Below are 24,500 nucleotides of genomic sequence, written 5' to 3'. Positions count from 1 at the left end.
GGGGCACAGGCCTAAACAGAGAACTCTCAACTAAGGAATATTTAATGGCACTTAAAGAAATGTTTAACATCCTTAGTCATTGTAGAAATGCAAATCCAAACAACTCTGAGATTCCGTCTTAAACCCATCAGAATGGCTAAGATCAAAAACTCAAATGACAGTGCAAGCTGGCAAGCGTGTCGAGAAAGGGAAACATGCCTCCATGGCTGGTGGGAGTGCAAACTTGTACAACCACTTTGAAAATCAATCTGGGTTTTTCGGCTTTCAGCATGGAGGAGGCCACGGTGTAACTTTCTTTGGTTGTCCGGAATCCGGGTTCATTTGACAGCAGTCGCCTCCACCATGCTGCCCAAGTTCAATCCCAACGAGATCAAAGTCGTGTATTTGAGGTACACTGGAGGTGAGGTCAGTGCCACATCCGCGTTGGCGCCCAAGATCTGTCCTCTGGGTCTGTCTCCAAAATAAGTTGGTGATGACATTGCCAAGGCTACTGGGGACTGGAAAGGTCTGAGGATTACATCCAGAACAGACAGGCCCACACAGAGGTGGTGCTCTCTGCCTCTGCCCTCATCATCAAAGCCCTCAAGGAGCTGCCAAGGGACAGAAAGAAGCAAAAGAATATTAAACACAGTGGGAACATCGCTTTTGATGAGATTGTCAACATTGCCAGGCAGATGGGACACTGTTCTTCAGCCCGAGAGCTTTCTGGAACTAGTAAGGAGATCCTGGGTACTGCACAGTCTGTGGGCTGCAATGTAGATGGCCACCACCCTCATTACATCATAGATGACATCAATAGTGGTGCAGTGGAATGCCTAACTTGTTAATCAACAAGAGACTATTTCAATAAAAGAGCGTGTGACAAAAAGAAGAAGAAGAAGAAGAAGAAGAAGAAGAAGAAGAAGAAGAAGAAGAAGAAGAAGAAGAAGAAGAAGAAGAAAGGAAAGGAAAGGAAAATGAAAGGAAAAGAAAAGAAAAGAAACTCAATCTGGTGCTTTCTCAGAAAACTGGGACTAGACCTACCTCAAGAATCAGGTGTACCACATCTGGGCATATACCCAAATGAAGCTCCACCATACCACAAGGACATTTGCTTACCTATGCTCATAGCAGCTTTATTTGTAATATCCAGAAACTGGAAACAACCTAGATGTCCCTCAACCAAAGAATGAATGAAGAAAATATGGTACATTTACACAATGGAATACTATCAGCTATTTAAAAAAGAAAAAGGACATCATGAAATTTGAAGGCAAATGGATAGAACTAGAAAATATCAGACTAAGCGAGGCAACCCGTACCCAGATAGAACCACAGGGTGTGTACTCAGTTATAAGTGGATATTAGCCATATAGTACAGGATTACCATGCTACAATCCACAGACCCAAAGAAGCGAAGTAACAAGGAGGACCCAAGGGAGGATGCTTGAATTTCTACATTATTAAGGTGAGACCTTAAATTATTGATTTGACACTTTACCCTTGTGTATGCATTTGAAGCTGTAAAGCTCTCTTAATAGTGTGCTAACTGCGTCTCACAAATGCTGCTCTGTTATATTTTCATTTTTCTTCAGTTTGATGCATTTTTAGTTTCCTTGAGACTTCCCTTTTGATCTGTGGATTATTTACAAGTACATTGCTTAAATCTCAACTATTTGGAGATTTTCCAATTATCTTTTATGTTACTGATTTTTATTTCATTAGCATTAGAGAACACGGTGCATAATTTCTATGATTTTAGATTTGTGGAGGTTTCATTTATGGACCAGGATACTGCTTGTCTCAGGATGTGGCTGATCTACAAACAATAAAGGGAGAAACGTGTGCACTCTGTTTTGTATGTGTTTATTTGACCATTACTGACAATGTTCTTGGACTCCTCTAGACCTGTGCTCACACTGTCTACTCTCTTTCATCGGTTATTGAGAAAAGAGACTTGAGTTTCCAACTGAAAAATTACATTATTGTCTATTTCTCTTTTCAGGTCTCTGCACTGTGGCTCAGTGTTTCATCAGCTCTGTTGTGTGGCCTGTTCATACTCAGGCTTGCTTTTGTAGAATTAACCGTCCACGTGTTCAGCTTCCTTTCTGTTCATGAGATTTATTCAAGCTACTTTTTTGGTAGGTCAGCGGTGACAACTTCTCTCATTTTTCATCATCGGAGAAACTCTTGGTTTCACTCTCTTTTGAAGAAAAAATGTATTAAAGATTTGTTTATTTACTCTGTCTGTATACGGTGTTCTGCCTACATGTCTGCATGCACACCAGAAGAGGGCACCAGATCTCATTATAGATGGTTGTGAGCCACCATGTAGTTCCTGGGAATTAAGCTCAGGACCTCTGGAAGAACAGCCATGCCCTTAACCACTGAGCTATCTCTCCAGCCCCTCAAGAAATATATTTTGAGAGGGATAAAATTTCTTTTCTCTCACACTCAAAAAATATTTGTTGTTATTCATGGTACCTGATGGAAAATGTTCTGTCATCTAAATTTTGAAAGGTGTTTTAGAGGGAGGGATAGAGAAAAAAAGGGAAGGATGAAGGGAGAAAGAGAGAGAGGGGAGGAAGAGAGAATAGATAAGGTGTGGTGGCAAGATACTGTGGGCTAGGTAAATTGACATTACAAGATGGTTGACAGTCATTCTCCTTTGCGTAATTTCAGTTTTGTTTTGTTTTTTCTTCAGTTTTCAGAAGTTAATAATGATGTGGATGACTGTGGGTTTCTTTGGCTTTATTTGATCTGGGATTCACTCATCTTCATGAATATATATAGCTTGGTATTTCATGCCAGATTTGCAGAGTTTCAGCCATACAGCCATGACTGTTAAAAGTTTTATTAGTTTGCAGGGTGGTTTTCAGCTGCCCCAATGTAATTGTACTGGGGATAAATATGGTTCTCTAGCACATTGTGTTTCAAGGCAGCATCTCTCTCTCTCGTTTCTGTTATACTACAGGCTTCCTGGTCTGTGAGCTTCTGGGTGATTCTCTTGTCTCTCTCTCCTGTCACTGAAGTGCTGGGATTATAGATGTGTTTCACTGCATCTGTGTTTTCTAATGTGTGTTCTAGAATGAACATTAGGTCATCAGGCCTGTGCCACAAAACTGCCTTCTAAAAATGAGCCATCTTACCAGCTCACCATGAGTTTTGTTTTGTTTGTTCTTCTGTAATTTCATATATATATGTGTATATGTATATGTATATATTTGATCAAAGTATCCCCCACTGCAATCTCTCATGATCTTCCCGCTGCCGGCAAATTCCTTCTTCTCCCAAAGCCTGCCTTCTACTTTCATGGTGTGTGTGTGTGTGTGTGTGTGTGTGTGTGTGTGTGTGTGTGTCTGTGTCTATGTGTATGTGTGATCACAAAAATTATTATTATTATTATTATTATTATTATTATTATTATTATTATTCCTCATGTCTCCAGGAGTATGTATGAAAAATTTCTGGAAGGACTAGAGATTCATGTATAATTATTTCATTTAAAATAGGGCAGTATTTCTTCAGCTTTATAAAAATGAGCAAACTTCTTTCTCAACTGTATGTGCAGTTTGCTCTCTCAGCATGTAAACGTGCACTATGTCGCCGAGTCCACCCTCAGTTACTCGAAACTTTCCCGTTACTTCCGAGAATAACAGTAACTACACTCTTCACTTAATTCTTCAAGAGAGTATTGTTGGTCCCCCACCCACAAGGGTCCAGCCTATGGGTGAGGACAGAGGGTCCAGGCTGAGGAGGCGAGAGGAGCAGTCATCACCCAGACACCAGGAGGAGTCAGGTGGGGAGGTCTTTTATTCCCGGAAGAGAGAGCGCCTTATCTAGCTCTGGGCGACCAATCAGGTTTTTCCACACCATCCCCGTGCCTGCCATTGGTTGTTGGTCTCCGGGCGGCTCCCCAATGTCAGGCCACGCACTCTCTGTCCTACTACTTCCGTAGTCAAGTTCCCTGCATTTAACCAGCAGGAAACAATTATTAAATGTTGCTGCTGCTTGTTGGTAAATTGAGTTATTTTCAGAACTCTGAAAACACATATATTTTTTCTTTATTCCTGTGATGTGAGTTTTGTGTGTTTGTTTGTGGGCACAAGTGTGTGCATTCAGCTGTCTAGGCACATATGTGTATGCATGTATGGAAGTCCAGGTTGATAGAATTCTTTTTCAATTGCTCTCTCAAGAAAACACAGGATCTGTCAATAAAAACTACTCTACACCTCATAACATTCCACAATTAATCATAGTCAGATTGTAAACTTTGGAACCATCTTGGATATGAGGTTTTTCTCCATCCCATCATCCATGGATTCTTCAACAAGTCTCTAGCTACAGTGGTGATGGCATCACCCCTGACCTTTCTAATCTAATGAGGGATGCCATTTCAATCCTTAAATGGGAAAAGTGGCATTAATAGCTTTTATTGCTAACAAGGCCCTTTCTCTTGGTACTACAGGGTTCCCCTTGGGAATCCTGTCTTGAGTTACTGGAAGTATGCTATTTCCCATCCGTCTATTATAGCGGTGAGTTCATTTGATCAAACAGCTGCTAGCAACAGCAAGACTCACACACAGTATCCTAGAGTGACTGACAGTGTGTGATAGGGCGAGATGAAAGGAACTGCATATGAACACATGAAATGCTTATTCCTAGTTATCTTTGCTTATACTCATCACTCGGAAACTGCCAGCTGCACCAGGTAATATACTGTTTGCACAGAGGTGTAAGACATAATTCTTACCTCCAAATTAACAAACTTTGGAGAAGGTTTTGGGGTGAAGGATCCAAAACAAAGTCTCTATACCAATGCTAGTAGGACAAAGCAGAAAAGAAAGTTGTCCAAAAAGTAGAAATTTGGTAATGACATTTTAGGAAAGACACAGGAATCCATCATGCTTTGTCAGGCTGTGTGATAGGGTCTGTCTCTACCATTTTAGATATAATACGAAATACAAATAACTAATGTGAAGGGCTTTGTGATGGATGTAAAAATAACGCTGCTGTATTAGATGGCAACACAATTACAAAGGTAGAATCCATGGCTCCTAGTCAACAGGGTGCAGTGCAAGAGACGTCTCCTGCTTCAAACATGAAGCATTGACAGCTAAAAGGTGGACAGATAATACACAGCTCTGCTTTAACCCGGTGCCCCGACCCAGAGAAAAGGATAACTGCTACTTGGAAGAATGTAAAGCCCAAGAAGAGGAACTAAACAAAAAGGGAAGGCGACAAGGATGGAGGAAAGTCAGCTGACAGTATTAGACATGCCTGACTGATGGCCTCATGGGACCGTATTCTGAGATGTCGTATAAATTACTTCCCAGGCATAGCAGAAGGGAGGTTCTCTACTCCATAGGCTAAGCCTTTCCAAAGTATGCGCCCCCACCCACTCACATATATTTCCAGTCTGTGCATGTTTGAGACCACGTGATCACATGCCCAAGAAAGAACCTGAGGTGCAGGACGTGAGTGCCACCTGGGTTGTCCTTTTGTAAAAACTGTTAAATACAGTGGCTCTGGCTGAAGGGTGCGGGCAGTTGTTTCTGACACGCGTTGCTAGGAGAATCTGAAGTGTCTAGAATGCGTAAGGACAGTGGCATCATTTCTGTGGGCCCGAGTGGCAGAGAAAAGAACAGAGCTAAACCGTGTCCACCGAACTTGGACCTGGAAATGGACGGATCTCCACGAACCGTGCGCTATAATGACTGTCACTGTGTGCCAGCTGCTGCTCACCTCTAGGGAAGGGGGAGAGACTAAACGGAAGACAGGATGAGCTAGCCCTAAGCAGGGGTTCCTCAGCGTCTCCTAGCTTCACTTTCAAAAGGTCTCTGAGGGAAACATGGCAAAATATAACATTTTAGAATTAAGTATTACATGTTTGAAAGACAGTTTAAAGTTCAAAACATTAAAATATGCGTTGTGATGGCTATTCTTAACTGTCAACTTGACACGGCATCTGGGGAGAGGGGGGCAAAGACCGATGGTGTGGATTAAGCGGCTGGTTGGGAGATTAATCTGTGCGAAGGGGTGCCTTGGTTACAGTAACTGAGGTAGGAGGACCCAGTGTAAAAGTGGGCAGCACCATTGCCTGGGGTCAGGGCCTGGCCTGTAAAATAAGAAGTGAGCGGAGCACTGGTCAGCCAGCATGCCCTGTCTGTGCTCTCAGCTACGGACATGGCCTGCGCCTCGAGTCCTGCCTCCTCAGTGTCTCCCCACTAAGGAAGGGAAGCAGACAGACCCTTCCACTTTAAAGGCACATTTGTCGGGATGCGTCACCACAGCAACAGGAACAAAATGAGGACACACACTGATTCTGGCCTGGGGCTGGGGACATGGCCCAGTCAGTAAGAGTGTTTGCTGTAGGGGCATAAGGACTTGAGTTCAAATCCGAAGCACACCAATGTTGGGGGAGGTATGAAGATAACAGGATCCCTGGGCTTGCAGGCTGACAGCCTAGTTCTGGGGTTCCGGAGGTACTCTCTCTCCAAGAATAAAGCAGAGAGTGATAGAGCAGGACTCCCAGAATTCTCTCTGGCCTCTGTTCATGCACACACACACACACACCCGACACTCTAATACACACATACCACATCACAGTCTACACACACACACACCACAGTGGATGTATACACACACAATGTACATGCATTACAGTACAGAAACACACACACACCACAGTGTGCATACACACACAGTCGACATACATCACACCCATGTACACACACACACCACAGTGTGCATACACACACAGTCGACATACATCACACCCATGTACACACACACATTCCACTGATAATGTGCTGTACATATCTGAGTACGGAAGCCTTTGTTTTAATTTTTAAGTCTCTTTTAGTTTGTTTTTTGTAACAGAAGTCGGAGCAGCATCAGAAATTCTTTCTTGCCAACACAAGCACCAATGCAAAGGAGAAATTCTGTCTTCATGTATTTCTAACTCAGGCAAACCTCTGATACACCAATACAAGAAGCTCACGGGGCAGGGTATAGATAATGCACCAAGACCTCTTTCTACCTGGATGGTACATGGCTTGATAGGTTCATGACTGAGGCGTCAAGTCAAAGCACCAATCCCAGCTCTCCTCTGATTCGTGGATTCTGCCTGTGCATTCGTCCAGAGTGGCAGACGGCCTTCCGTTCAGTAGCAGGAGCATGGGCACAGACAATGCCAGCCTACACTTCCCTTTCCAGCCTTAATCTTCTAGATCTAGAGAGACCCGTTTTCCCTTTCACCCTCACTGCGAGCCCTCAAAAGGAAGGTGCCAGCTTTGCTTTCCAATGAAAGGGCAATTAAGCAGCTGAACATTTCTGCTGAAAAGAAATCACGGCATAGAGTGACCGTTTAATCTGACCGGTCTTCTTTTGACAGCCCAAATCAGATTACCTGTCTCTGCAGAATGCTCCCCACGCTCCTGGCAGCGGCAGGCAAATCAACCTCCCTGGTGTCTTCAGGCTTTCCCCGCTAATCCCTGACCGGGTCAGCAGCAGGATTTCGCTGAGCTGCTTTGACAACATGAGAAAGCCGGGACTGCAAATATAATTAGTGAGTCCTTCCTGTGTTTCCTGTGGTCGAGTGTAGCAGTGAGCAGAGGTGGCTTCCCAGGGCTCTGCGGGCCTCTGAGCTGAGGCATGCCACGATTATTCAGCGCTGAGAGCAGATACCTGTTAAACAGGCTCCTAGCATGCACAACACAGTTATTTTCAGCAATAACTGTGAAATGGAGGGAGCAATAGCCTTAAAAGCTTACAAAGGCAGAAATTTTTTTTTCTTTTATTAAATACTGGTTATAGATTTTCTTGTTAGACGGTTTCGAACATTTGTGTAATAGATTTGGTTCATCTTCCTCCTCCTTCTGCCCTCTCAGCCCTCCCTCTCCCATTGAAATGCAAATTCCCAAAATTCTACTGTCACGTCTCCCTTTTTGTGAGGGGCACTGAGAGTATTAGAGTCTGACGGAACATGGGTTGCAGGTCACCCAGCATGAAAAGACAACTGACCAGTGGCCACACCACAGGAGAAAACTACTCCCTCCTCCAACCATCAACTACCTGTATCCCTCAGGGACTGTCCTCGGTCCCTCCCCAAAGTATAAACCAAAGATAGTGATACCCTGCATTATTCCTTTGATTAGCTCTATACTTTCTTATTCATTTGTTTGATTAATGATTTTTTTTTCTTTTTGACTGATTGAGACAAGATCTCCATATGAAGCCAGCCTGGCCTTGAGCTCATGCCTACTGCTCATGTCCTACTGCTCCTGCGCTGGGGACACAGTGTGTAATACCACAGCCTTGATGATATCATAGCCTTGATGACATCACCCTTGAAGACATCACGCCTTTGATGACATCACACCCCTGGTGAGTTCATTAAAGAAAGCACAGATATAAAACAATAAGAACAGTTGGGATATTCTTTGAGTTTAATAAATTATTTCGTGCAGGAACTAAGTTCTGAGCTTAGGAAACAGGCGTTCTATCTCCCAGTGGGAGTCTCTGCTCACAACACAAACGAGAACCCAGGTCTTGGGGAAGAGTAGCGAGGTTGACAGGCTACAACGCTCCTCTTTCACTTGCTGTCTTTCGCCGTTGTTTGCCTTGAATTTTATTTCTTTTAGCTTTGTAGCCCATAGAACAGTTCTTCTGTTTTACTCTACAATAATTTAGAATAACTGAGGAATAATTTTCCACCTCAGGCACTGCATTTTAAGACACATTCTGATAAATTCATAGAGCTATGCCAGAACTAATTTATTCATTCCACAAATATCTGCATATTTACTTTGTTCAATTCACTTCTTTTGTATTATTTTATGTATTTTCTCCTTTTATATTGGTTGTAAAGTTAGTACACAGAGCACCGGATTTCTTTGTGACATTTTTATACATACTATGTTCTTATTGGCCCATTACTGCACCGCTGTCCTCCTGACCCCATCCTTGCTGAACCCCCTTTCCTCCCTTTTCTCCCCTCTTACAACCCTGAGAGGAACAAGGTTCCCTGGCTTCATGATAATGAGCACTGAGGGCAATTTATTCTACTGCCTTGCAAGGCTGGGTGCCCTGGGCTAAGGAACCAGTGCTGGGGAATACAATTTTATGTCATCTGCTACTTAACATTTGCTTTTTTCCACAACAAAGATTCTTTGTTCATTTTGCACCCTAAACCTCCTAAAGCATAAGTTAGATCAGCGGTTCTCAATCTGTGGGTCACAGCCATGAGAAATCACGCATTTCCAGTGGTCTTAGGAACTCCTCCCCCCCTCAATGATAAGTTCATTTTTTGTGCTACTTCATCACTGTACTTTTGCTACTAAGCAGTCTCTCTGTTCCTAAAACCATTAGAAACAGGTGTTTTCTGACAGATGTGACCCACTGGTTGAGAACCACTGAAGTAGATAAACCTTTCCTGTTTGTAGGTTGCCTGCCTTAGGTCTTCTGTTACAGCAGCATGTGGCCATCTGACGCAGCTGAACTCCCGAAAGTTCCTTTATTTGGACATTCTGAAGTCACTGATGTTCCTAAGATCTCCTCAGAACTGTGAGTCTCACAGTCTTTCCACACAGCCGTCCTTCTTTCTGTCTCCCACAGCATGGTCTAAAGATGCTTCTCTCCCTGCCCCCTGATTCCTCCGTAGGCATTTCCAGCAAGACACGTCACAAGTCTAGTCTCATGGTGCATTGGCTTCTCAGAGGACTCAGGCTGAAACTCAACTCCACCACTTAAAACTGAGACAGACGGTGAGCTGGGTAAGGATAATGCCCTGCATCTGCTAAGGTTGAAAATAACAAACCCACAGGGGATTTAACGGGGTTGAGTGGGCCGTGTCATAGGCAGCCTCTGAGCACACGGAAGTTAACAGACATCGGTGCCCCGTCTCGGCTTTCATGAACATGCACATTTCCCCAGCATCCATAGGCAATATTTACACAGTGTGCTTGAGCACAGGAGAGGACACAGGCATTTCTACAGGTTAACCCAACAATAAAGATCACAGAAGAGGCTGGGGAGATGGCCCCATTGAAAATGCTCATGGCCCAAGAATGATGTGACCAGACCTTTATGACCTTAGTGCTGGAGAGGCAAAGACAGGAAGTTCCCTGAAACATGCTGGTGAACTCTAGGTGAGAGAATTAAACTAAAAATATAAAGTGGAAAGTGACTGGAGAAGACAACTATCAGCAACATCCGGCCTCCATACAGACACAGTCATATATATAGATGTGCAGACATACACACACACATGCACATAAGCATGTACATGGACATACACACAAAAAATATAATGCTAAAGGCAAATGATCCTATATATGATATTATTAATCTGGTCTAGAACAGAGGCACTAAACCAAAATCCTTAGAAGAAATAATGTTAAGTGTGTGTGTGTGTGTATTTACATGAGGAAATTTTGACCAAAAAATCAAAGACACTTGACTTCTGTCAACTAACATCGCTGAGCCTCAGGAAACACTACTTCAAATGTCTGCCTATCTGATAAAGTGTATATCTTTACACATATCCCTAGCCTCTGAACGTCCAGAGAGGCATGCCACCCACAGAAAGCTGCCGAAATCATCAGGAAGTAAGAAGGAGCTACAATAATATCTAAAAACAGTTATAGGGAAGGAAGGGGAAAACAGAAAATCATGTTGTTGTTGCTACAAAATATAAATAAGCAGACAAACTGGTTTAAAATACAGTCAGTTCTGCTTTAATGTGACATCTACATTGCTTAAAATCTCTATGTTGGGCAAAATCATATGATTAAAACGACAGAACCTCTGAGAAAATGGCTGTGGTCATGTTCTAGTTGGCTTTCTGTTGCTATGATAAATATCATGACCCAAAGCAACGTGACAGGACAAGAGTTTGTTTGGCTTGTAGGTTATAATCCATCATCAAGAGAAGCCACAGCTGAGGCTCAAGGCAGGAGTCTGAAGGAGAAACCCCCAGAGAAACACTGCTTGCTGGCTGGCTCCCTCTGGCTTGCTAAGCCAGCTTTCTTAACCCAGGCTTATTTTCCTAGCAATGGCATCACCCACGGTAGGCTGGGTGCTCCTACAGCAATTAAGAAAATGTCTCACAGACACGGCCACAGGCCAATCTAAAAAGAAAAATTTTCAGTTAAAGCTCTCTTTTCTAAGGTGACTGTAGGTTTGTGTCAAGTTGACAAGCTGACGCTAATTATAATGTAACCCTTAAAACTCTATTAATGATGTCCATAACACATGCACAAGTATCAAAACATCACATATTTATAAATTATAGATAGAAGATAGATGGTATATAGATAGATACATAAATAGATACATAGATAGATGATAGATAGATAGAGAGAGAGATAGAGAGATAGAAAGATGAGAGATAGAGAGATAGAGAGATAGAGAGATGAGAGAAGGTAGAGAGATAAAGAGATGAGAGAAGGTAGAGATATTTAACTTAAAGAAGCTTACATGAAGTTCAACTTGATTTATCATAAAGGCCAGAAGAAACAAGAATGGAATGAATGTAGCTCCACATAGTAAGTGCTAGATATGACAAGCTTACAGCCAACATTTGTACTAAATTTGTGAAGAATGGAAAGCATATTCTCTAAATCAAGACTCAGACAAGCATGCCCACACCCTTCTTCTTGAAGATAGTGCTTGGATAGTCTTAGCTAGAACGACAGACAAGAGAAAGAAATAACAGCATTAAAAATAGGATATTAAGAAGGTAAATTATCCTTACCTACAGATCTTGGAGCTAAGTGACCATATATATGCCACACCAAGGATCACTTAGATTTGATAAACACTTTTAGCAAAGTAGTAAGTAGGATACAAAAGTCAATATGCAAAAAAAAAAAAAATGCAGTAACTTTTCTATACACTAATAGTAAGCTTGCTGAAAAAAATATAGGTAAAGATACCATTCATAATAGCTCCAGGAAAAGACCAAGGAATGAGCCAAATCAAGGAGGTAAAATATCTCCACAACGAAAATGTTAAGACACTCAAAGAAATTGAGAAGAGCACTAGAAGACTGACAGATTCCCTATGCTGCGGACCGGCATAGTCAATACTGTAAGAATAGCCATAGTGCTGAAAGTAACATATGGCAATATACAGTTTCCACACACACCTATCAAAATTCCAACAATGTTCTTCACAGGATTAGAAAAAAAAAAGTTAAAACTTGTATGGAAACACAAAAGACACTGGATAGCCAAATAAATTCTAAGCAGAAAGGATAATGCTGAAGGTGTCACAATATCTGATCTCAAATTGTACCACAGAGCCATAGTAACAAAAACAGCTTGGTACTGCGACAGAAACAAATATATAAACCACAGAATAGAACAGAGAACCCAGAATTAAGCCCGCTCCACTTATTTACCACAACATCAAAAAACTGCACTGGACAAAAATAACTTCCTCAACAAACGGCGATGGAGAAACTGGATACCCACCTCACGCAGAATAATGGAAACCAATCCACATTCCTCACCTTATATAAAACATCAAATCAAACCCCAACGGAAGACCTGAAGCTCTGATTCTGGTAGAGGGAAACATAAAGGACCCAGAGACCCGGGAAGTGACAGCAAAAACTGATACATGGGACTGAATGCAATGGAAATGTGTCAGCACAGAAAAGGGAGCAGTGTGCACAGGGAGTGCAGGCCAAAGAACAGAAGAAAAGTGGTTGTCAGCTATTCTTCAAATGAAAGCACTACCTGCATCATATAAATAACCCCAAAACATTTAAACACACACAAAAAAATCAGTGCACAAGTGATCTTCATAAATGTGCCTCCAAAGAAGAAAGACAACTGAGGAATAAATGCACAAAAAAAAAAATGTTCAACAGCCTTAGCCATCAGAGAAAAGAATTATTAAAACTACTTTGAGATTCCATCTCCAGCCAGTGAGAATGGCCGCTCTCCGGAAAACAACAGAAACACTGATGAGGACAAGAGGTGGGAAACAATTCTATGCACTGTTGGCAAGGATGCGAACTGACCACAGTGGAAATCAGTATGGCAGCTCCTCGACAAATGACAGACAGAAGCCCCGTGTGATCCAGCTGCATCACATCTGGGCACACACCTGAAGGAATCATGTGGCGGCATCCCACATGATACTTTAGTTTTCATGTTCTGTCACAGTATTTCCCATAACCAAGACATGAAACCAACCCAGATGTCCACCAGCAGATGAATGGAGTGTTTGGTGTGGAAGAAGGGAGCTTTAGTCAGCTGTATGTAACCAAACAATAAAATCATCTCATTTTCAGGAAAGTAGACAGATGGTAAATGAAGTTAGCCAGACTCAGAAATACAAATATTGCATGTCTATCTCATATACAGAATCTAGATTTACATGTGTTTATTTAATAGCTTTCTGACATCCATATATTTATATATAAACATCCATATATATGTATATGTATGACTACATGACAATATGTGTGTGTATGTATGTGTGTGTGTATATATATATATGTGTGTGTGCGTGTGTGTGTGTGTGTGTGTGTGTGACTACATGACAGGGAGTAAGGGGCCTAAAGTAAGGAGGGAGGACGCAATCAACAAAATTGGGAGAAAAACAGATATCACATGTTTTCAATTGCATAAATAATCTAGACTCAAGTATAAATCTGTTCACACATATATACATAAAATTCAAGTACATGTTCTCATGTGTATATCCTTTTTAGCATTTCCCCACTTCAACAGATAAATCCCTTTAGATATCTTCATCTTCTTTGCTAGTATTAACATAAATTTTCCTTTTTTATACATGTTCATAGATTGTTAACAAAATAGATCTCACTACATCTAGCCTTCTGTGACTTCTTTTTTTTTTTTAATAACTTAAACTATACCAGGAATGTTTTCATGCCACTGTGTAAAGGTCATTAAAAATAAGAGCCTCCCCTCCCCAAACAAGATACAAACACATATGAATGCTTTATCGGTGACACATTTAAAGAAAGCAGGAGTCTAGGAAACAGTGCCAATCAGTTTTGTACAGAGGAAATGGTTGTGGCACATGAACACGCTACAGTCCGTGTGATCGTGAAGCTTGAGAAAAACCTAGAGTCACAGGACAAGCAGCTAGACAATGGCAGATGCATGCCTTCAGTAGGTCCCACGTTCTAAGGCCGGGTGTGGGTGGGCCTGGTCTACGCCATATGTGGGGAAATGATGTCGGGGAGCTTCTGAGAGGCCGGCATGTTAGAGTGATGGATTCCCCCCTTGCAGTTTCAGCTGGCTGTGCCTTACTGCTTGCACCTATGCTTTCACTCAAAACTGTGCAGAAAAAGAAGCAAAATTTGCAACGTGTTCAAGGTGTCTTCGGCTGTAAGTTGTGCTGGCGCAATCTTCTGTTCTGTACCGTAGCAGAATTTATGTGTGCTGTCAGTCCTATTGGGATTTTTTTTAAGCAATTTGTTAAGACTTAAGAGAATCTGTCATTGAATTAAGTGTTTGTTTGTTTGTTTGTTTGTTTGTTTTAATGGTGCAAGATGCTGGAGATATGCAGTGGATAGGAGCACTCCATACTCTTCCAGAGATCCCAGGGTCCATTCCCAGCACTCACAAGACAGCTCACTTCAATATCAGATGTTCTGATGCCCTCTGCTGGCTTCTGTGGGCACTGCAGGGAAGCGGGACATGGACATACCAGCAGGAGAAACACCCATAAACATCAAGTAATAAGATGATTGTTTAAATGGCACGAAAAGTTGTTCATTGATCTTCTAGATAAGCTGAGTACACTTAGTTTATGGGGAAGGACAAAAATAACCTTGAGGCTCTCTTTAATATTCTCATAGCCAGGCAGTGCACACACCTTTAATCCCAACACTGGGGAGGCAGAGGTGGTCAAATCTCTGACTTCGAGACCAGCCTGCTCTACAGAGCAAGTTCTGGGACAGCCAGGGCTACACAGAGAAGCCCTGTCTCAAAATGAAGGAAGAAAGGAAGGAAGGAAGGAAGGAAGGAAGGAGGGAGGGAGGGAGGGAGGGAGGGAAGGAAGGAAGGAAGGAAGGAAGGAAGGAAGGAAGGAAGGAAGGAAGGAAGGAAGGGTTAAATTTTTTCTCATTTTTTTGAATTAGCTAGCATTAATGAACTAACTTCCTAATGTTACAGATAAAACAAAACAGTCAACTAATTCCTCTTTCCTAGAATATGTGCATCCCTTTTCTCTTACATTTAAAGCTGACCATGGGACATTGTCTGCCATCCTGTTTTCATCTCGGTCAGGACCTCATGTCCCAGAAACTCACGTTTCATCTCCTTCTAGGCCCCAGCAGCTTCAGGGGCTGATTGCTGAGAGGATCCAGCTTAGCTCTGGTCACTCTTAGACGGGGACTCTAGTCCTGCAGCACTGGTTTACCCCTGCAAGGCCTCCGTTTCCTTCAGAGATGACAGAATCAGATCATGAATTTCCCACTAAAGCTCTTGTGAGAGAAAGCTACGGACTTCAAAGTCATCCAGGAAGACTGCAGGCGCTAAACCAGACCTCCGTGTGGTATTCCTCACATTCACCCAGTTTTCCACAGTCACCTCATCTAAGTGAATAGACTTGCACCCCATAACCTACTGCAGCGCATTCCTCCATTCACTGAGGGATTTCCCCCTCCACGCCATTTGATAACTTCCCAGGACACTTTGGAAAATGAGACCTAACCAAGCATTTCTAGGAAAGTCTGCAGAGAACAGTTACTGCTAACGTGTGGAAGTACCTGGGGAACTGAACCCAGGCCAGCCAATCAAGCCATCCTGCCTGCTGCTCGGTTGCAGAACGCCCAAGTCCCTTGGGTGTGTTTACTAGTTTCGTTTGGCTTTCTTTCATTCTACAGAGAGAACCTGGTTTCAGGAACAGGCTAGCAGAGGGGCCTCGGGGAAGAACGTCTAGGTCGGCTTGAGGAGGACTAGAATGTCACCCTCTGCTTCCTGACTCTGTCCTAAAAACCTCCAGTTCTTGGCACTAAGACGGAGCGAGTTACCTGACGCAGTTCAGGAACAAGCTAGTTGTGGAGATACCCGTTCTGTCTGTCAGCTCGGCTGTGATCCAGCTACACAGCGGGACATTCGCCGGTATTTCAAGCTCTTAGAACACAGAGCTGACTGTGCCTTCAAACTGGAGATTCAGTTCAAAGGGGTTTAGAATATATGATGCCTTGATCTCGGAATGCCGAGAAAAGGACGTGAAATGCAATTTGGGTGGCAAACACAGCATTGAGTCTTGAGGGCCTGGGTGAGGGTGTAGACTCTTGTGGCTTTCGTGACACGGTGGCAGCTGTGTGCACAGCTGTGTGTCTGTGTCTCTAACCAGCACAGCTGACACCGCAGCCTGAGACCTCAGACTTTAAAGAGATGAGATGCTAGAGGACTTTGTGGTGGAGGCCACAGTTTCTGGTGGCTTGCTCAACATACAAGCAGATGTTTTTATAGAGGGGAGCTGATTTTCCTAACCAGGCCTCCCATGCCTTAAATAAAGCCTCACAGGCCACTGAAACCTTTTCCCCCTTAGAGACTTTAATTTATTCAGCTTAAAAGCGTACTTGAATCAAAAAATGAGGGGAAATCAGCTGTGAGATTGCCTTTTCTGAATTTTAAATGTAGATTAAACATATATATATTGATTTTATTTATAATTTATTTATTATATGCCCTGATTGAAGCCCCCTCCCTTAACTCCTCCCAGTCCCACCCTCCTTTCCGTTTCCCCTCATCCCCTTTTCCTAGTCCACTGAAAAGGGGGTTTCTCCTCCCTTGTCATCTGCCCATAGCTTATCAAGTCTCATCAGGACAGCCTGGGTCCTCTTCCTCTGTGGCCCGGTAAAGCTGGATCACCAGGGGGAAGTGATCAAAGAGCAGGCAACTTTTGGAAGCTGGCTATAGTAGCTTAAGCTTCACTGTATGTAAACACTCCACATTTCTTGTTGCTGTTGTCAATCTTACTGCTTCTACACTGTGTGTGCAGGGATTGCCGTTAAAGGACACAGGCACACTTCTGTACTGAGGGCTTTGGGAAGAACCAAGCCTTACGTTTGGACCAGATGTGGTGTTTTTCTGTTTCAAGAACAGAGAAATACCCATTCCTCCTGAACCATCCAAAGGGTCCAGCTTCAAAACATTTAAAAGACCGCGTCAGTTCAGGATCTGTTCAGGGTGCTTCTGCAGCTAGACTGGGGCCAGCCTAGTGCAAGAGTTCTTGTAGCTCAGTGACATCATGACAGAAGCAAAGGGTCCCCCATGGGGGAAGTGAAGGACTCATAACGAGGACATGGGATTCCCATCACAAATTCCTGGAAAGTGCAGCCAGGCCCCTCTCCAAAGAAGAAACTAGAAGCCCTGCAGGCCACTGTGAGCAGAGCAACAGCGCTGGCTGTTCACAGGAAAAGGGGTGTGTGTACACTGACAGATGTCCCCTTCAAGGGATCCCACATGATCCCTAGATCGTGTGGGTGACTGGTCCTTACTAAAACCCATTTCTCAGGTCATAGATCCTGACAACTTCCAGGAATGGAAAGGCGCCCCAACCAGACTGAAGTCACTGTCCCCCTGTCAGTCCTCGGGTCTCACTGAGTGGCCACTAGAATCTTTGGCACTCCCCAGTGCTGTCTTTCCCCTGGAAGGCTTTTCCTAGAAGCCAGGTATAGCTTTGGTAAATTTGGTGGGAGGACAGCCCACGCCATAATGATTTTTAAAGCTTCCATTGAAACCCAGGGCACGTCAGAAACTTGACAGTGGATCCACACAAGATCAGAGGCTGTGGAGGGGCCACACACATCCCGTGAGACAGAGCGGCGCTGACGTTGATAGCTGTGATTTCTGCAGCTGTCCAGCATGCTGTGCTAACACTGACCAAAACCAGAAAATGGAGAGAGGTTTTGTTTTTGAACTAATTTCTTGTGAATCAATTTGAATACGGGTTTCTCTTCAGGAGTTCAAGTTTGCAGAGGGAGGTATAAGCGGGTGGAAATTTTTATTTCAATTTAGGACATCTACTTTGGGGCATGTTGTTATGGCAAATGCTTCCTGTGATCACCCAACATCATTCCAGACCCCCTGGTAAGCCTGAACAACGAGTCTGAAATAATTTGAGCTGAGATGAAAAGCGAGTGAAGGAATCAAACTTTCAAACATTTTAGACATCTGGGGTAGGGAAAGCTTCTCTCATAAGCAATTGCAGACAAGAGTAGGTAAAGGTCAGACGTGAGTGGCTGGGCTATCGTCCTCTGACAGCCGAGCAGGGCTGCCTCGGCATGCCGCGGATACTCCATGTAAACATCAGCAGCCTGCATTCCACAGGCAAGGCGGGAACCTGGAGGGAAGGCTATGTCTTCACCTCCAGCTCCGTTTTCTGTAACAGAGTTACATACCCTAGAAGTTGAGTCAGTCTCCTGACTGGTGAGTGTTTGAGGGGAGTGAGGTAGACATGGCTCAGCCCTGTTGTCTCAACGTTTTTGAAGAAGCCAACTTCCCTGAAGGTTTTGTAAAAAAAAAAAAAAAAAAAAAAAAAGGGACCTTCCCAAGGCAAGAGTTTTCACATTTTGAATTTGTTCTGTCTGGACCTGATGTTTGGAACTGGCTCATTATTACTAGATCCTTAAGTTCATTTCAAAATTACTTTTTGTTGATCATGAAGGATGAAGGTGTGCTTTGACCCCCCCATTCCTTGCCTCATGCGCATGAATAGGATTGGAAGGTGTGCACACACTTACGAAACGAAACCCAAGTCCCCCTCATTGGGCTTGCTTAAAGATGTACAAATGGAAGGAAGAGGACATCCTCACTATGTCTGGGCCACTGAAGAGCGGTCCCAAAGGAAGTCCCGAAAGAATGGCGCGTCTCTCGAATTAGCAAGTCGGAGAGATAGACACAGCACGTGCAGCATCCTCAGCTCCACAGCTCACAGGGCTCACGTGTGTCCAAGAGACTCCGTGGAATATTTTCGAGTATCTAAGCTTCAAAGGCCAAAAATTTCTGACTGAAAACAAGAGTCTGGTGAGAGAAAAGTTATGAAGAAATCAAAAGCAGAGGCCGGGCTGTGGGTGCAGCAATGCCGAGCTGCACAGTCCATGGAGGGTGAAATGCCCATGCCCCCCTCCCCCCTCCCTCCCTCCCTCCCCCCCTCCCTCCCTCCCTTCCTCCCTCCCTCCCCCCCTCCCTCCCTCCCTCCCTCCCTCCCTTCCTTTTTAGCATCTGTGTCAATCTCAAGCATCTGATAGGACCGTCTGCAAGATGGTGTTGCCCAAAAGAAGCCAGAGTGCTACAGAAAAGGGAGGGATGGAAAGGGAAGCCCCTGGAGCTTCATCCCGGCCTCTGACCCCAGAAGCCATCTTGATCTCATTAGCCGACCATGCCAGCAGCTCTGTTTGCTTTCAGAGTTGGAAACACTTGCTTTCCTATATGACCCTCACCACTTCTCCGCGTCAATTAAATGTGCTGTTCTTCCCCATCAGTCAAAATCAAACAAAACCCTAAAGCTTAGTCACGCCAAGGCTTTCACAATGTACAGCCATTAGCTGAAGCTGGGAGCCCAGATCAGAACCAGGGGGCTGAGGCCCCAACCTTCCTTCCAACTTCTAGTGTCTCCCATGACTCATGCTTTCAAACGGTGGGGAAACGAATAGACAGTGCTGTCCCAGGAAAAGCCCAAGCAGGTTAGGCCCCTTCAGACCAATTGTGCAAGCTGTGGACCCAGCTGGTTTGTTAGTGTGAGAAAGGGTCTTGCTGGGTCATCCTGGCTGGCCTGGTACTCACTTCATACTCCTGCCTCAGCTGCCCAAAAGTTCAGATTACAGACATGGACAAGCCCAACTGACTTAGAAGTAACGTTCTAAGTCAGAAAAGGCCAAGCCTGACTTTGTTTCCTCCCCTAACACTGACCAGGAGAAAACTCCACGCCTCTTTGCTCCTGTCTTCACGTGGCTTCGGGTCAGAGCAAAGCATGGTTTACATGAATGAAAAAGATGGAAAAACCTGCCTCCAGATTTGAGCACTGCCCAGCTGCCGCCTGTATCAGATTCTCATACAAGACTTGAGGCGCGCACTCAAAAGACACACCAATAGTCCAAATAACCAGAACACCCTCACCCCGACCCCTCTCCAGCCACCAATAACCTGACTAAACAGCTCTCACTGACAAGCGTGCAAACGAGCTAGAGAAGGTTGATGGGCACCGAGGACTCGGGCAGGCTTGGCCCAGAATGGAAATGCTACCTGGCTGTCATGGGCTCTCGGAGTTGTAATCAAACATTCTGCACGTTACGCTCGCACTCACTCACGCTACGACCAGAGGCATATTCTGGCTAACCCATATGTCCAACCTGGTTGTTAACTAGCTGACTCTCCAGAATCCAAGGGACTTACAGAGCTAGACCCTTCCACATAATTTTGTCTGTAACTTTTTAGTTGTTCCTGTCACTCGTGGGAAACACATCAGAAACACATCCTCCCACATCTGAGAATTTGGAAGTAACATGCAGTAGGAAAAAAAAAATTCTCCTAAGAATCTAACTCCTCTCTCAGGAGCAAAAACGAACCACAGGTGAGCACAAAACACTTCATCGGCGAGCACGAACTGTTTTCCACCTCCTTGTCTTGTCTTCCTCCTCTCATTGATCTACCGCCCGTCTTCCTCCCTCACCACGGTCAGCTGAGAAAACGTGAGCTAATCCGCAGAAACCTCTTGACAAAAATCCGTGCCATCCTTGGGTAATTGGCTCCAGCACGATGCCCTTGCCACTGAACGGAGCCTCACTCTAGAGCTCTTGCTCATAATTGATGCTGACACTCAACACAGCCTCTTACCGGCACGACAGCCACTTTACCTCCAGAGGAACGGAACTGGCGGGTGCCGGGCTTGGTCCCTGTGCACCGTGCCCACCTAGATACATCTGTGACCTCTGGATCCCTGGAACGCTGCTTTCAGAGGACAGAAATCATACGAGAGCCCCCTATCCACCACCCTGGAGAACGGAAGCTACCAGAGGCAAGAGAAAACCACTACATCAAACTTAGCGCGGCGGCTACCTAGCAAAGACCACCGCATGCACACGAAAGCCAGCGTTTGGCTCGTCGGAAAGTCAGGGAGCCTCACGTTGAGATGTGAGGAAAATGAAGCTCACCGCTTTCCCCTAACAGCATGTCCTGGACCTTTTCCTCAACACAGGGAGCTTCCGTTGGACTTTTGGGGCTTACCTCAAGCATTACTATTTGCTTTCGACATATACGACAAATGAAGAAATTGCATCTGGGTACTCACAGCACAGATCTCAGCCCCTAACATCAGTCGTGGCGGCTGCAGACTGAACGCTACTCCTGTAGCGAGGAGCTCCAGTTTCCTGACGAGACGGCGCCCCCTGGTGGCCGCTCGGGAGCGCTGCGGGCGCGCGCGCGCCAAGCACGTGACAGGATTTGTTTACTATCAAATTACGCAATGTCAAAACACCTTGGTGAGAACAAAAGCTGACGCTGGGAGGGAGAAGCTCGGTTCCAAGCTCACCCTACGCCTCTCTGGGGTTTGTAAATGAAAAGATACCACCGCTGTAAGGTGCCTCGGGTGAATATGTAAACTTCCCAGGGAGCGTTTGTTCATTTCTCTATTATTATTATTATTATTATTATTATTGTGTTGTTGCAATGATCATCACTAATAAGATTAAGAGAAAAGTTACCATTTACAAGAAAACGTATTCGTGGTTTTGCATACCCTACCCCACCTAAATCTCATTATGAGGGTGGGAATGTAGCTCCAATGGGCAGAGAGCTTCCCACATTCCACAAAGCCCGCGGTTCGCCCCCCAACACCTAGTCAAAGGGAAATGTTGACACACGCCTGCAGTCACAGCACTTGGGATGTGGAGGAAGGAGGAGGAGAAGTTCCGTGTCATCCTCAGCTACAGAGCAAGTTCAAGGCCAGCCTGGGCTACATGAGGCCCTGCCTCAAGCAAACAAACAAACAAAAACAAAAAGGCCCGACGATAGAACTAGGCTTAATCCTCCTTGTTTTATGGGCTAACAACTGAGGTCGTCTATATGGCATAAGCTGCCCAAATTTAACCAAGAAACACTACAGCTAAGACCTATCTTTTTATATTCATCAACTCTCACAATCCTGATATTGACAAGCAGAAAATATGGTTAGTTATCCCCAAATTTAGCCTCATCAGAGTGTAAAACCCAGGGCAAATGACAATGACAGTTATAACTAACACTTCAATTTTAATATAGCTAGAATTTTAGCTTTAAGTTAAGGTTAGAAATGCAGTCAGTCGCTTCTCATCTTTAATAACAGTCAAATGACAGCGGATGACAAAAGAAAAAAAGCCTAAGAAACCAGTTTCTCCCCTTGAGTTTTACCACGTGCCTAGCCAAAGGCCACACACAGCCCTGGCTCAGAGGTTACACTTTATTAAAGTGGAGACAGATGCATTTACCCAGCGAGGCTTTTGACACGTTCATCCAGGGCCGTCAGCATCACCTCAGTTCCAATTGTCGATGAACCAAGCCCTTGGTACTAAGCCGGTTGCAGTATGAATATCAAATATATATATCAGTAAAAGAAAGACGCCGAACTGAAAAATTTTTAATGACTTCAAAATGTATCTGCCTGATTCCCAGAAGCCAAATCCTTTTCAGTGTTTATGTAAGATCCTCAAAGGACAAGAGAAGAGCAAACAGAAAAGAATATTTACTAACCTAACCTAAGAGCAATCTCTGTCGGTTATGTGTTTCACTGTGGCTTCCCCAGCATAAACCCTGTTGTTTTGCTTCTTAAGGATATGGGGAGAATATGTCTCCAGCTCACACTGGACTTGATTTGACCACATAACTGGTCCATGCGACCTGAGCAGAGGCAATGCATCTGGCCTTCATGCCCAGCCCAGCAGCAAACCTCCCTTCTGGTTCTCTGTGCCCTCTCCTCTGCCCTGTGAGTCTCCGGGCAGCCCGTGCTGAAAAGCCCCGTTCAGAGAGCAGAGCTCCCAAACGGAAAGCAGCGGCCCCTGCATCGCCTTTCAGAGGACAAACACGGCAAGCAAGAACGTCCATGTTTGAGTTTGGAAAAGAGGATGACTCCTCTGAATTTGGATTCTAGATAGTCTTGCATTTTATCCTTGGTTACAGCTGAAAAATTATCTCAGTGTAGATCTCACCGTTCCTTAGAGAACATGTAGTGAATCTGCTGTAGGTTTAGCCATTTCATGTATTAAAGCATAAGGTTCAGATAGTTAAATATCCCACATATTCACAGTAAGTAGGATTCAAACCTGAATCAGGCCTGACCTCTCTAACCCCAAGTGGCAAGCTCTTTGTTCTTCGTTACACCTACGACCCATCCCTTTGGCTCTTCGTAGTAACAGGAGTAGCATGCTCCTTGGTACTTGTCAGATTCGTTATGCTACAGTGACAAACGACACTCCAAATCTGAATTTTTAAATACTTATTCCACACTTATGTGTGAGCCAGCCCCAGTTCACCAGCACCCACTGAACCAACAGCCCCTTGTTTTGATTTCATGAAAACAATAAAAAAATGGTTAGAACTACATCATTCTTAGGAACGTTTCTGTTGGGGAGTCCAGCTGCTTTTATTGGCCCAGAAAACAAGTGAACTAAATCAAATATCAGTGGGCTCGAAAAGCACAATTCTCTTACGGAAGAGCACAATTCCCCCTTCCTGCGAAAAGGAACATGGTTAACAGTGCCCACACCGCTGCAGCCAAAACCAAACAGAGTCCTGCCATGTGGTCAAAGACAACTTTACAGGATGTGGACAGGAAAGGCATTTGAGCTGTGTGCTTAGTGAGGGGGAAACAGGGTCGGGTGCCATTGGCAGTCTGTGACACAGCGACAAATTTGAGTGGCATAGATGGCACGCTAGAGTCTAGCCGTGTCTTAATAAATTTTTTTCTGTGTCCCTTCAATTTTCGCATAAACATCAAAAAGAGTTTTGTTAAACACAACATTTGGGAAGTGAAATGTTATGAGAAAGTATGACAGAGTTAAGAAAAATAATTGTGTAAATGTACCACAATTTCTGCATCCATTCCTCCATTGAGGAACATCTAGGTTGTTTCCAGTTTCTGGCCATTACGAATAAAGTTGCTATGAACATAGTTGAGCAAATGTCCTTGTTGAATGGTGGAGCATCTTTTAGATATATGCTCACGAGTGGTATAGCTGGATCTTGAGGTAGCACTGTTCCTAACTGTCTGAGAAAGCACCAGTGGTTGTACAAGTTTGCACTCCCACCAGCAATGGAGGAGGGTTCCCCTTTCTCCACATTCTCTCTAGCATGTATTGACACTTGAGTTTTTTATCTTAGCCATTCTGATTGGTGTAAGATAAAATATTAGAGTCGTTTTGATTTCCATTTTCCTGATGACTAAGGATGTTGAGCATTTAAGTGTTTCTCTGCCATTTGGCATTCCTCTGTGCTAATTCTCTGCTTAGTTCTGTGCCCCAGTTTTTAATTGGATTATTTGGTTTG

General features: G+C 44.1%; 1 protein-coding gene and 1 pseudogene across 2 annotated transcripts in view; one reads left to right on the top strand and one right to left on the bottom strand.

The window, feature by feature from the left end:
* The window catches only part of Arhgap24 (Rho GTPase activating protein 24), a 633,576-nt gene extending 612,214 nt beyond the window's left edge, over positions 1–21,362 (bottom strand). Inside the window, exon 1 of one of the 2 annotated variants that reach the window (XM_060381036.1) lies at positions 21,274–21,362. The gene's annotated coding sequence lies outside the window, so the exon portion shown is untranslated. Of the gene's footprint in view, positions 1–21,209; positions 21,225–21,273 lie in introns of those variants that run through there. The other variant, XM_060381037.1, reaches the window with a different exon arrangement.
* Positions 265–827, top strand: LOC110554353 (large ribosomal subunit protein uL11-like; annotated as a pseudogene).
* Positions 21,363–24,500: the final 3,138 nt, after the last annotated feature.

This window comes from Meriones unguiculatus, chromosome 3 (genome assembly GCF_030254825.1).
Source record: "Meriones unguiculatus strain TT.TT164.6M chromosome 3, Bangor_MerUng_6.1, whole genome shotgun sequence".
NCBI lineage: Eukaryota > Metazoa > Chordata > Mammalia > Rodentia > Muridae > Meriones > Meriones unguiculatus.
The sequence above is the reverse complement of the archived record's forward strand: the minus strand, read 5'-3'. Positions and strand labels throughout refer to the sequence as shown.